This window comes from Lactuca serriola, chromosome 4 (genome assembly GCF_051521515.1).
Source record: "Lactuca serriola cultivar US96UC23 chromosome 4, Lser_US96UC23_V15, whole genome shotgun sequence".
NCBI classification, from domain to species: Eukaryota; Viridiplantae; Streptophyta; class Magnoliopsida; order Asterales; family Asteraceae; genus Lactuca; species Lactuca serriola.
The window spans coordinates 156,090,164-156,101,037 of NC_136411.1; the positions used below are offsets into that span (position 1 = coordinate 156,090,164).

General features: G+C 32.3%; 1 long non-coding RNA gene across 2 annotated transcripts; it reads left to right on the forward strand.

The window, feature by feature from the left end:
• The first annotated feature begins 1,626 nt into the window (after nucleotides 1-1,626).
• On the forward strand, nucleotides 1,627-2,606 carry LOC145100405 (uncharacterized). Of its 2 annotated transcripts, none has more exons than XR_013705019.1 (3): nucleotides 1,627-1,767; nucleotides 1,875-2,231; nucleotides 2,331-2,606. It is a non-coding gene; the product is annotated as an uncharacterized LOC145100405 (long non-coding RNA). The 2 variants fall into 2 exon arrangements; XR_013705018.1 differs by having other exon boundaries at nucleotides 1,875-1,979.
• The last annotated feature ends 8,268 nt before the right edge of the window (nucleotides 2,607-10,874 follow it).

Genomic DNA, 10,874 nt, shown 5'->3' on the forward strand with positions numbered 1-10,874 from the left:
CCCATGTCAATCTCAACTCTGGTGGCGTAGCTAGCTCTGGCCACGGCTTCTTCATCGGTGATGTCACCTTTCACCTCTGACAGTCTTTAACTACCTCCGGCCATAGAAGTCAGCCCCTGCACCTTCCTTAACTAGCTTTGCCATGAAATTATTTATGACATCCTCCCGCCACCGGAGCTTCAAGGAGTTCATAGCTTCTTCACGTATGCCTATTCCTTGGGCGTCAGGAACTATTAACTTAACCACGGATCATGAGCCTCAAGTGGAACTCGACTCCATTAAGTTGCTCATTGGTTCCATGGAGATTCGTCGGAAAAGAACCATATGCGATGTGGTAGAAATGCTACTATTTCTCGGCAAGAAGCTACCGCTTGATTTGTCTCCTGTGCCTCCATCTCGCCAGCCACCAGAGACCAACATCTTCTGATTTCGACTACAGCTTCTCGGCTACCATCTCTCTATCTCAAACCCACTTGGCCAACTGATATCATTTAGAATAAACCCAAAAGTTCGCCGGAATGATACCTCACCATGATTCTTCTCCTTAACGACGCACCTAAGAGCGTACACACACATTCACACACTAATATTTCAAGTTGGAGGGTTGCTTCTTGAATTGAACTCGTTTAGTTCAACATCAAAATGGAAGAACAACTCCTAGGGCCTGACACTGGCAATCGTGTCGTGTTCGGGTTGGCGTGTCCCGGGTAGGCGTGTCAAAATATGTCAATCCAAACACAACTCATTTAAATATAGGGGTCACGGGTTGGCGGGTTTGCAACATAAACTCATATATGACCCATCAACCCATTTATTTAAACGGGTTCACAAGTTAGCGGATTCGTGGGTCAGATTTGGGTTCATAGGTCCGAATTGTACATATTTAAGTCTTAAACATCCAAATGAAAATTAAAAACATTCATAAAAACCTGTTACAAACTTAGTCTTATAAGTTACGACTTATTACATTAGACCATTCACCACGAGTCATAATGTCAAAACAGTCAAATGGTCTATGAATAAATGATATATTTTTGTAATACTTATTAAATATTAATACTTGATACATAAATACATTTAAAAATAAAATAATTTTTTTTATTAAGAATATAAACGGGTTGGCGGGTCAACCAGTTTATTTTTTGAGAAACTTATATATGACCCGTTTAATAAACGGGTTGGTGGGTTGGCAGGTTAGCGGGTTGATGGGTTGAAAAACTCAACCCAAACTCATTTATTTCGTGTCGTGTCGCGGGTCATTACGCATGTCGTGTCGAGAATTGCCAGCTCTAACAACTCCCCCCACGAACAATAGTCCCTATGATTTGGTCATTGGAAAAATATAACCCCTCAACCTTAAATTCTATTCAAAATATGTCCTAAAATGCACAAGTCATTAAAATATATTATTATTATTATTATTATTATTATTATTTAATTAGTTAATTAACTAACTATAAATGAAACAATCTTTTAAATTCCTTTTCAAAATTTAAAACCCTAATGTTATATATATATATATATATATATATATATATATATATATATATATATATATATATATATATATATATATATATTCATTTTGAGAAATAATTAAATAAAATAGAGTGTTATATCATGATTTTAGATTAAACGTATAGATAATTGTCAAAGTCTGAAAGAGGAATTGAATAGAGTGAATGATAAGTATATAAGGAAATAGGATTTAGGTGACAATTCAGGCACAGAAACACCACCCGATTCTGGTCTTGTTTTTAAATCAATGTAAATTCATGACTTATGATTTTTTGTTCTTTTTTATTGTAGGTTAACAATTAATATGAGTGGTTTTTGCAAGTTATTGATAAACCTCTTTTTGGTGTCGTATCCAGGCCACCAACACTCAATGTTGCCGTCATCACACATGTCAACGCTTTGTAACATGCACTACCTTTGTTGGTTGGTTCACTTTCAGATCGCTAGACTCTTGCTCCAAGGTAACACATGAATGCTTTGTTTCTCTCTTCTTCACCCATTCTTTTCGATTTGTTATTTGATTTTCAAGTGCTAATATCTTTTTTCACATAATTCTCTCTTTTTATTCCCAGTGTTTTTTGTTACAAGGTCTCGATTATGACATTCTCTGATGTTTTTGTAATTTTGGGCCCCTGTGGGGAAGTCATCATATTCAAGGTCTTGAAGATGAAGATGAATACTTTGAAACGATGAAATCTTTAATTCATTTTCTGGTTTTGATTTCTATCAGTCAATTTTACAAATATATTGTTGTGATGTTTAGTTTATTTGTGAATGAAAAGTGTCTTGATGTGGTTTTATTTATAATGTAGGAAAATATGGGTTTTAATTAATCTCTAAGGAATTGCAGAAGCAGGTGATGGGGTAGAACCGGTGAAATTTCGAAGTTGACGAATATGAAGGGAAGATAGCAGGCGTTACTATTTTCCATGGCTATTTTTTATTTTATGTCATATGGATATTTCTAGGATTTCTATAAAATGTCTCTTCTGTTCTATGGTTTTGCTCATGGTTAATCCTGAAATATTTTACTACCAAACAACAATTGGAAAGTTATCTAAGTAGACTCAGATGTGATCTGTTATGGTCTAAGTGTAAATTTCTCAATTTAGTAATTTATTTTAGGTTATTAAATTTTTTTTAGTATTCTTTCATCTGCATTTCTTGTTTGCTAACTAGAATAATAACATACTTTTAAACATTTATATATTAGCCAACTAATAATATTTTATTTTTGATACCCATATTTGATATCAGGATTCTAACTAGTTGTGTGCACCTAATATCTTTCATACCTCTAAGGTTGTGTTTACATCCTTACAACCTTAATCTATTAATCGAGCTTTAGGTAATGTTATCGAATCAGGGTTGGGATGGAGTGGTTCGTTCCACTGGTATAGGAATGGAAAAAAAAAAAAAAAAAAAAAAAAAAACTGATGAATGTTTTATTTTATTTTATTTTTTTTTTTAGATTTGGGTCAAAATTAACTTTGGAGAAAAATAATACACTAGAAAGGAAAGCAGATCACATCTCGAAGTTTGTTAGGAATTTTATTAATTTGAGAATTAATTTGATAAAATAAATATTGTTTGGATTTTTCATGAGTTGAGATTGTTCTGGTAGTTTTTAATTTGTAAAGGATAGTTTGCTCATTATTGGAAATACATGAATTTGGGTCTGTATCATTATTGGAAAAATGATGCTAAAAATCATTTTTTTGAAAGAATAAACACGGTTGAAAAGGTTTTGGAATTAGATTGATAAGGGTATGTTGGTCGAAACCAAGGAAAATTAGATAAAAAAATTTAGAAATGTTTTTTTCTTAAATGTAATGTAGTAGTTATCTTTTTTAATTAGAGTTAATAAATTTGACTTTGGTTTTAGTAATGTAAAAAAGTTAAATCAATTATGGTTTATGGTTGAAAGTATTGTAAACTTTGTGATTGTTGGCCTTTTGCTTTGCGACTAATTTCAAGATGTCTTTTGCTGGTTATTACTTTGAATTTTGGAGCATAAAATGTGATATTAGTTATTATGCTTATTTTGAAGAAATTGACGGAAACATGTTATTCGGTTTGGCGACTTCTATAAAAAAAATGAGTTACCACTTTCCAGTTCACAATGCCAAAGAAGTATGAAACTGATTTGTGCAAAGTATTAAAGTTAATTTATTCCTTTATTTTAGTCTAGCCATTTTTGAAAACTAATAGTCTATAATAACAATTCCACTTTATAAATGCACAAAAAATCAATAACTGATATAATCTGATAATCGTTGATTTGAAATTGTATCTTGAAAATGGCTATCTTTAGTAAGATTAATAACCTAAGCATCATAATAAATATAAATTTTTGTTTTAGTTTTTGGTTAACATAACATGAATCATACTTTAGTTTTTCATAAAATATCAATCAAGTTTTATCTATCCTAAAGAATACAAATAAATCTAACAACATTTTATTTAATGATAATAGAAAAATATCATTAAAATATCACAGTTAAATCATTGTCTGATTTATTATATGATATCGATAATTTAATTAAATATAAACGAAAAATACATTTACATTAAAAAAAATGATTGTATTGTATGTAAAGTTAATGAACAACAATCTTAAACATGATCTATAATCTTAATTTTGACAAAATGTTAAATAAAATAATTAAAAGTGATATGTTTTGAAAAAAATTATTGAAATTAAAAAATATATATACATAACCTAAATTATTACAACATATAGAAAAAAAGATAAAATGAACAGTTATTCCATAAAATGACATATGTGGAAGTCTAACATACCCACACAATTAATTTTAGCATATCATAAAAATGAACATTGTATTTCGTAAAAAATGACAAGCCAAGTGTAATAGTGTTTTAATTTTTTCTCACATGACATAGACCATTTATGAAGATAAAAAAAAAAAAAAAAAAAAAAAAAAAACTTTAGGATTTTGGTCGCAAATTCACAAATATAATTAAAATTATGAAAATTTGAAAATTTTCACGCGTAAAACTATTCCCCTGTGTGTTTTTAGGATTATGACATGTTAGTAAAGAAAACTAAGCTCCTCTTGGAAAATGATAAATCCTTAAAAGTAGATCATAAACTAACATAAATCTCAAATGCCACCAAAAGAAACCAATTGCCTCTAAAAACTAATTACTGATATATATATATATATATATATATATATATATATATATATATATATATATATATATATATATATATATATATATATATATATATATATATATATATATATATATATATATATATATATATATATATATATATATATATATATATATATAAATCTCAAATGCCACCAAAAGAAACCAATTGCCTCTAAAAACTAATTACTGATATATATATATATATATATATATATATATATATATATATATATATATATATATATATATATATATATATATATATATATATATATATATATATATATATATATATATATATATATATAGGATTATGTTATTTTGTTTTCAGTATCTATTGTGTGTATGTATGACTGATTCTGGACCAATCATTTTAGTTATTTTAGGAAAGTAATTAATGCATATTACATGTTAAAGATATATTATGTATTAATTACACCTTCAGCATTTAATATGCATTAATTACTTTCTAAAAATAACTAAAATGATTGGTCCAGAATCAATCATACAGTCACACAATAGATAGTGAAAACATTTGAACCTAACTCTATATATATATATATATATATATATATATATATATATATATATATATATATATATATATATACACGGCTAGAATTTCTAACTATATTGTGTGGATGTAAGGATGATTATGGACCAATCATTTTAGTTATTTTAAGAGAATGATTAATAAATATTATTGAATTAAAAATAATTGAAAAATAACATCTAATTTCACTATAAGGGTATTTTAGTCCATTGAGATAAATTTAAAAAAAAATAAAATTCTAGATTTTGGGGGATAATTAATTTTCTTTATTTAAATATTCTGATTTTTTTAATTAATTCAACTTTAATTCTAACATAATTTTTAATTATACCCGATTTTATTCTGTCAGAATGATATTCTGTTACAATGATATTTTATAAGAATACTAGGTGTGAGACCCGTGTATTACACGGGTTTATTTAAAAAAAAATAAATATTAAATTAAAGTGTAAACATAAAATATTTTTTAATGTATAACTTTTAAAATAAGAAAGGAATAAAACATATTTATTGCAATTTAATATCATATATATGATATTTAATACTTTACATATATAAGTATATGACTTTAGTTTTAAAAATTGAAGCAAATTAAAAAATGACAAGTGGATAATATTTATTTCAAAAATACTACAAAATGACAAGTGTTAAAACTCATGAGAGATTGACATGTGGCAAAAAAAACCTTCATTTATTAAGGAGGATATCATGATACATATTTAGATTAAATGAGATTCTTGAAGAAAGACAACAATGTTGAACCATTAATTGAAAAATAACAAGATCTTTGTATAATCATGGACATCATAATGTAGATTTTTACATATTTTTATAGAGTAATAGTCTTATACTTTTTAATACAATTACAGTATTCTAACAGAATGTCATAAAAATAAAATAAATTCTTAAAAAAACATAGCAAGCTTAAACACAATTCTTAAACAAATGTGCTTGATCTTCTTCAATGGTCCAAAGTCGACTTGATTCCAATCATTCTGACGAGAATAACATTCTGTGAGACTAGCATCAGACGGTAATTACATTATGTAAGAATATCATTCTGTGAGAACGCGTTAATCTTCTTCATCTAATATACGTAATTATCATGTCTCTGCCAAAAAATACACATTATCAAATCTTATGATAAAATACTCTTACAAACTTTAGTGATTCTGACATAATGGATACAACATGGTCATAACAATAGAATTTTTTATGAGAACCCGATTATGAGGAACAAATGTCATTCTCACGTAATTAGCTTAATTAGATTAAGTGGCAAACAAAATAACTTGTAAGGATAAATCTGATATCAATATCTTCTTCCATTAACTAAACAAAAAATGTTAATAAAGGTATATGTGATTATATCATTTTGCACCGATTATTCGTTTGGTTAAACTAAAAAAAGACTAAAATACGATCATATGGAAGCTCAATAAATGCTACGTTAAGATAAAACATATCATACATCCTTTATTCTTTTTTCAGTGATATACACCTGGAACCAAAACACCTTTTTAGATGAAATATTGGTTGACGTCCTCGAACACTACAAAAATATTTTAATAAAAAACCACTCAAAAAAGTTCAAATTAAAATTTCTTAAGTGGCAAACATTACGTTTTTTTTTTTGAACGGCAGACATATATTAAGAAGACAAAACTAGCCAGGGGCTAGGAGGTACAAAACGGAAAAAACAGAAAAAAGAACAAAAAAACGGACAACAAAGATCAGAAAAATCACAGCCTACAGTAACATTCTAGAATTGGGTCGCAACACCACTCGAGCCACCTTAGGTTTTGTCCTCTCCGCTTCCGTGCATTGATCCATAAGTGTGAATAAGCTTGTACCTCATATGTAAGCACCGCTTTTGAGATTGAGATTGAGTTTGAGTTTAGAGCATGAGCCTTATTGTTTCTGAATCTCCAAATTACCCACATGAAGACTAGCATTATAGCTTCATGGAGTTCCTTCAGCCTTTGATGACCATTAAGCCGATTTTTTCAATCTAACAACTCTCGACAGGAGCTAGGAGAGAGATCTAGTGCCCGCCACCACTGACACACATGTGACCAAACTTCACTTGAGGTCGGACAGCTCACACATGTGGTCTTCCGATTCTGGGGCTTCATGACACAGCTTACACACATTTGTAGCGCTGATGCCAAGATTGGAAAGATTCACCATACATGGAAGTTTTCCGTGACAGACTCGCCAAGCTAGGATGTTTACCTTACTTGGCACCAGTGGGTTCCACATCCATCTGTCATCAATATGGGGAAAGACTAGATTGTCAATGTGAGATCGCAGTAAAGAAACAGTATATACCCCCGAAGATTCGAGAGACCGTCTCCATTTTCTTGAACCATCTACATCAACTACTTGCTGGAAGTAATTCAAGAAAGGAACATGATCTTTTTCTAGTGATAATGGGAGGCAGGAAATTGAACCCCAGCACCCACTTCTCCTTTTAGTAGCCAGAGGGCGAGACATGCCACCATCAGGTCCATGAATGGCTTTAATCACCAAAGCCCATGTGCTATCAGGTTGGTTCCTGAAACGCCACCACCATTTCCCCAATAAAGTGAAAGTTTGCGCCTTCAAGCTACCAACACCCAACCCGCCTCTTTCTTTAGCTGCAAGGATTTTTTCCCAAGCAATCCAGGCCATTTTCCTTGATTCCATGGAGCCACCCCAAAAAAATCTCATCCGAATCCTTTCAAGGATTTCAATAACCTTAACAGGTGCCTTGTAAATAGAGAAGTAGAAAGTGCCTAGGCTGCTTAGAACTGCTTTACATAGGGTCAGCCTTCCCCCAAACGACAAGGTGGAAGCTTTCCATCTAGATAACTTCGCCTGAAATATTTCAATGATAGGTTTCCAGTGGGTTACTCTTGCCATCGAAGCACCTACAGGAAGACCTAAATAAGTGAAAGGTAGGGAATCAATTGTACAGTTGAAAGTACGGGCCACTAGTTCCAACTCTCAATTCTGAACACCAAGACCATATATTTTACATTTTGACATGTTTATCTTGAGACCTGAAGACAACTCAAAACATCTTAGAATTCTTATCAGATTTTTTGCGTTTTCCAGCGACCATGTACCCATAAATATCACGTCATCGGCATATTGGAGGTGAGAAATTACTGGGTCGCGGTGGGGGAGCTGGATACCTTTAAATATGCCCTTTTCTTTCGCCGTTTCCATTGCAGCGTGAAGTCCTTCAGCTACAATGATGAACAAAATCGGGGATAGTGGGTCTCCCTGACGCAACCCACGCTCCATGTTAAATTCTTTTGTTGCTGACCCGTTGGTGATCACCGAGACCCTAGCTGACGATAAACATCCTCGAATCCATGATCACCATTTTTCTCCAAATTCCATTTGCAGCATGACTGAGTCTAGGAACTCCCAACTAAGACTATCGAAGGCTTTTTCGAAATCTACTTTGATAGTGAAAGCTTTCTTTTTATTCCTCTTTACCCAACTTATGACCTCGTTCAAGATAAGGGGCCCATCAAGTATAATTCTATTTTTAATGAATTTCGTCTGTGCTGAGCTAACCACCAAGTGTACCACCTTTTTTAATCTTTCAGCTAGGACCTTTGAGATCGTTTTATACAAACATCCAATTAAACTAATTGGGCGGAAATCGTTGATAGTGATCGGGTCTTGTACCTTTGGGACAAGGATGATAAAGGATGAGTTGCAGCCTTTATCGATATACCCTGAAGCTTCAAAGTGTTTCACTGCGAGATAAAAATTAGCTCCAATCACCTCCCAGTGTTGTTTTAGGAAAGCAAAAGTGAATCCATCAGGACCTGGTGCCCTGTCCGAGCCACAAGCCCAAATGGCTGATTTCACTTCTTAGAGAGAGAAAGGCTCTTCTAAATACATACTCGCATGGGGGGTAGTTTCTTAAATTGAGGGCTGAGGAATTTACGGCGCGATTTAATTGGCTCAGTGAATCTGCCGACAAAGTGCTTAAGGGCCAGCACTTTAATTGCAACGGGGTCGCTTATCCAAAATCCGTTCTCCTTGATCCCATTAATCCTATGAGATCTTTGATGCTTGTTAATCATACCATGGAAGAATGCTTTGTTCTCATCACCTTCTAGAGCCCAGGCAATTCTAGATTTTTGTTTTAAATCCTCAATACGCCTGGATTCAATTTCCATAATTTTTTGGTATGCGGCTTGTCGACTTATCAAAAGTTTTTTATTTAATTGACCCTGCTCAACCAAAAGAACAATGGCATTTATTCTGTTTGTAAGCTCCTCCATCTCTTTTCTGGCTTTCCCTGTAATTTCCTTCCTCCATGCTTTAATGTGCTCTTTTAAATTTCTCAGTTTACCTGCAACAAGGGAGAGGGGAGATAGAAGCAGCTGAAGTACACACAAGAAAATATGTATGTACGTTGTAATATGCTTGAAGGAATGGTAGTGATTTATAAATCAATTATATAATCGAGTCTTGATTTTGGTCCATAACTCATTGATTTTGGAATAAAAATATATATATAATGAAAATCTAAGGAACCTTAATTGTAGACTCACCACAAAATTGATTTTTCTATCAATTACTTATATGGTGGTGCGATTGCAACAAGCCAAAAATAAAATAAAAATCTCATGAACCTTGAATCAGTTACTAGCCTTCTATTACCTGACTGCAGCAAGACGAAAATCAATTTCTATTTTCCAAAAAATCAAAATAAGCCTGGTTGTGAAAATGGCAGTTGTGGTAGCGGCTGTGAAAATGACAGTGGATGATGGTTGTGCGATGACATTAGGTATTTTGTGGTGATGAAAGTGATGAACATGCGATCAGAATTTTTGAGGCCTAGTTTGACGACGTCGACCTTTGTGGCGAGGGTAACGAAGGGGACACTGGTTTGTAGGGTTTTAACTAATACCTTTATTTTAGCAGATATTAATTGATTTATTCTTTTACCATAATTAGATATACTAAGATTACTATTATACTCTTATTTAAAATTTTGAAATGATTGGTTCACAATGATTCCTACATTCACACAATAGATAGTTAGAACACTTGAACCTAACTCTTTCTCTCTTTCTTTCTTTCTCTCTCTCTCTCTCTCTCTCTCTCTCTCTGTGTATATATATTTGTGTGTATTCGCACCCGACGCTTGGCGTGGGTAAACGACACACTCTACTCCAAACTCCAAATCTCCGGCGTCTAAATCTGACGAAGCACCTGAAAACTTCTCTGATCCGCTTCACCAGAACACCATATCTGATACAACATAAAGTTTTTTATCATATTCGGATGACCGACCACGTCCAAATTTATTTACTTCTTTAAACGACCTCATGTAGATCTATGATTTAATTATCTACGACGACAAACAAGTAGATCTGACTACTCTGCATCAGATCAAATGTATTTGAGATCTAAAACCGACGGACACCACCACTGTCGTCAACCGCCACCATAGTTGTTGCCTCTTCGCTTCGGTGAAACACGACGAGCGTGTTTACACCTCTTTCTCTATGATCTCAAGTGAAAAACAAGGAGATCTACATAAGATTTAACGTGTTTGAGCTCTAACACTGACGAAGGCCACTAACACCGTCAATTGCCACCACCT